Below are 4,367 nucleotides of genomic sequence, written 5' to 3'. Positions count from 1 at the left end.
CTTCGTTTTGCTACGAAAAAAAAGGGTTTTTGTATTTTTTCTTACCGAAAAAAACTCAAAAACTCTCGACGATGGTCAACGAAACTACCACCACCGGCTGTCAATCGGAACTGTTTGGAAAATTGTTTTTGTTTTGGTTGCGATTTGTTGATAATGTTCCGTTGCCCCTGACAACCGCGCTGCGCATTGGGCGTTCGTGCTTCGGTAGACAATTACGTTCGTAACGTTCGGAAATATTCAACCACTATGTAACAAAAATACAAACAAATTGTATTGTTGATATTACAATAATATTATGCATATTACACTCACATTACAAGTAAGTTTAAAAATTAATAACACACAAGAAGCAGCGCATAGTAGGCTACAATAAACTTTTGTTTCATCTTAACCGCACTACACCGAAGATATAGTATCGAATGTCATCTGAATAATATAAAACCATTTTAAAAGACACATTTCAAAGGATTCAATTCATCCGAAATATAAAATACCATTACGAAGTTTTAAAATATTTTCGCTGTTTTTTACTTTTGCAATGTATTTCTTTATTATACTGGAAGGAGTTTTCGATAATGCTGATAATTTCTTAATGATATCTTAATCAGGTTGGACTTCAAACTTTTGTACGTTCATTTCGTTTCTGTTCAAAGTTCGTTCACACTTTGCCAATTGTGCTTGAAAACGCTGTAGAATGCATTACTGGAGGCGCCTGGTACTTGATTTGTAACTTCGCTTCCAGCTTGAGTGATAGTTCTGATTGTTTTATCACCATGATTATATCAAAAAAGTTTAGATTTTACTGTTCAAATTTAATGGCAGCCATTGTTCATCTCAAACCAGAACAAAAATAAATAAAAATACCCAAATAGTTCAATGTTCCAACGTTCGATAAGCTAGTGGATAAACCCGCTCTAGCGCTGGGTACTTCAGATTAAAGCCAGTTCGAAGTGAATAACTTCCTACTTACTCAGGCCCGACCTATCAGGCATTGGAATCCTCCAGCACGGGGTACTCTCGCTATGTCATCATATTGCTTCTAATGGATTGAACGGGTTTGCTACCACACAAATATTAGAGTACGTAGACATCTTCATACAGTTTAAGGATACTTTTTATTATGGCATCTCACTTATGGCATTGACATCCGTCACTACAGGTTACAGCATATTAAAGTTTCTCGTTTCATAATATTTTTACTTCCATGCTTGCTTAATTTAGTAATACTTCTGGATGAACTATTTTGCTGTAGTTAAACTCACTAGTGAAACAATAAATATACGCACAACAGGAAACAAAGTGGTTCAGATTGGCTGTTGATCAGGAGTTGATTAGTGTGTTAAAAACTGTTCAACAAACTATTTACTAAAATTATGCTTAATTCCAAACAAAACTTATTTGTACATAAATAGTGTGAATAAATAAGAATTCATAACAGGAAATGCCAACAGAATTGTTTGAAACGAACTAAACATTTGCTGGTAAACACACCAAATCTATCCGCGGTGTGATAGATAGTCCCTTTACATGCGTTGCTGGTATCGATTGATTGTTTTACGTTAACGTCAAATGGTAACCCTTAAATGGATACTCTAAAATACGCTCAATAACTAGAAAACGGGTGTCAAACGGGACAAACGATGCTCCAATAAGTTGGTTTAGCAAAACACAGGGGCATTTTGTTTACATTTCTTTTTTCTCCATTTTGCTCCTTCTGCATCAGAAAGTACTTGATTGTAGAAATCGGTCAACAAACAATCATGATTGTCGGTGCTAGAAAAAGGTTTCTCAGTACTACTACAAGACTTCTATCTCTCTTAAAGGTAATCGTAGATCAGTGCAGTCCAGCGGTGGGGAGGAGAGGTGTGGGTGTGTGTGTGTGTATAATACGAGGGAAGGTAATATTCATTTCTGTTGTAGACACCACACACATGACACATGACATGACATGGACACTACCCCATCAATTCAATTGTTCTACGCTCTAACGCCCATGCTGGATAACATAACCGTATTCACCTACACCGTCCCCATCGACGTCGGCCATGAGTAATTCTCTTTGCTTTTAATGTTTCATGTTTTTTGCCGAACTCTTTGTAGACATTCACATTGCAGAAAAGGGACAATTAATACTACTTATGCGCGATACGAAGAATACGTTGGGTTTACACCGTTCCACAGGCTGCACGCTAGTAACAATTGCTATTGCTATAAATATCAGCTTTATCCCGTATTTTGGTTTATTGTATCAGCTTTGTTTTTTTTGGTTTGCTTGTTTGTTAGTTATGTACGGTGAAGTAAAAACATGTGGATAACCACTGTTGCCGCTGCCGCACGTCCACATCCACCCACGAGTAATGCCAGTTTTGTTATTTAGTTTATCACTACGAGTTTATGATTAAAATGTTTAAGCACTACTACTATTAGCACTACGATTGCTACTTTTAACATCTTAACATTTAATTTAATTCCATTGTAACGCTGTAACGCCAAGGATGTTCAGAAACGTTCGCCGCAGAGGCGTTTCCATCAACTGAGCGCCTCCTCGCATCGGAAAGCTTGCGAGAGCTTTGAACAGTGCACGATCGTTCGCAAAAGCGATTTTTTCGTCGAACGAATGGCAGATCGAATGCTTAATTACCAAACATCGCACGAATGGCCCAGAATGTGGCTATCGTTTTTAAGTCTTCACGGCCTTTTATGAGCTTTCGATATGGTACTTTAAAAGCTTACATGTTGTAGGGTGAAACTAAGGAAGGATAACGCCCGACGTTTGCTTTTTAGATAAACTTTCACTGATGCCGTCGTTTGTATCAGATGAAAGCTTACGGATCCTTGCCTATATCCTTGAAGCTTTATGGTATGGTTTATGGGAGCTTTCGTATCCTGAAGCCTGCGCAGATAGATGTTGGAAACCGATCTAAAGCGTCATGTCCGTTGGGTTGGAATGTTTTTCTTTAGACACGTTTGACGATAACAATCCGGTAGGGACGATTTACTTTAACAGTACGTGATTAATGCAACGCTTTGCGTGAAACGAAGCATTTGCTTAAACCAAATTCATTGAATTCCGTAACATTAGTAGCAGCCGGTTTATACGATTTTGTTTAATCCGCAAGCACATCTGAAAGGAAGAGAATAAACAGTCAGTCAAACTCGATACAACAAGAAAAAACGTTTGCAAAACAACTAGTTGAAGCAGCAATTTGTCGATTGTGGTGAATGTGGTGCGGAGTATGAGTTGGAAAAAGTAATCAACGTGTTATTAGTATAGCTAGTAAGTGTTGTTTGATGGGAAGGAAAAGTTATTAACCAAACACTACTTACGTAAAGCTGTAAAACCAAGCATCGTAAAGCAAGCCGTAGCGCTAGACTATTGGAAGCGGAACTGGTACGACTGGTAAGAAAATATGTGCTACACATGCGTGAAAGTTTGCTTACTCGACTAGTAATAGTTTGTTAATTGTAACTACTGAAAAAATCACTACGGAGAACGCTAGATTATTTAATGAAGAGAGTTAAACGTGTGCTAGCATATCCTAAGATGAATCAAATCTACAATAGAAAGCGGTGAAAGATTAGGAAATTTTGTGAAGAATAAATTTTAAAGACTAAAAAGAAATTGTCTATTGATTAGTCAAGTACAAAACGACCAATTTGAGCTACTGAGAAATAGAAGGAATATTGAATAAAAAGAGATTAGTTCTAAAAGAGGTTAGTTATTCAAAAATGGAAGTTTAAAATGGAGTTTTAAAACCAGGGATAGGTACCAAATTCAACCAAACGAATAATTTTGGACTCGCATTGTGTTACTAGTGTCAATTCATCGCACTAATGCCACCTTTAGTTCATCCTGGGCATTGTTAAGGGTCATCATATCGCAGTGCCTGACTGCTCGAATGCAGTCCTCTACAGGTATTGTACATGTGTCTATGCCAAGCAAAAGTTATAGAATATAGAAGCCAATATAGAATAGATTTCAATTACTCATTGAATTAGAAACCTTAGCATATCAGATGGTTTCTTGATCAGAATCTACAGTTATGGAGTCACTATGTGGAGTCAACCCCCCTTGTTTAAGGTTCAACTGCATGTGCTGCAATTCAGATCAATCACATTGACAATATAAGTCACTATTCAATCTTTCATCGCACATATATGCTGCAAATGCATTTCTCGCGAAGGAATTGGTTAGTAGCAGCAAACAGAACGCGCAAACATGGCCCTCGCATACATCAACTCACATACACAAATACACTCACACGCACGCGCACACACAAACACACCTTAGCCCAGTGGTGCAAGTTTCGAATGCCGGGAAAAAAGCCTAAATATCCCCATAGTGGACTCCCCCCGCGGCTCTTATT

This window comes from Anopheles moucheti, chromosome 3, assembly GCF_943734755.1.
Source record: "Anopheles moucheti chromosome 3, idAnoMoucSN_F20_07, whole genome shotgun sequence".
Classification (NCBI taxonomy): domain Eukaryota; kingdom Metazoa; phylum Arthropoda; class Insecta; order Diptera; family Culicidae; genus Anopheles; species Anopheles moucheti.
The sequence above is the reverse complement of the archived record's forward strand: the minus strand, read 5'-3'. Positions refer to the sequence as shown.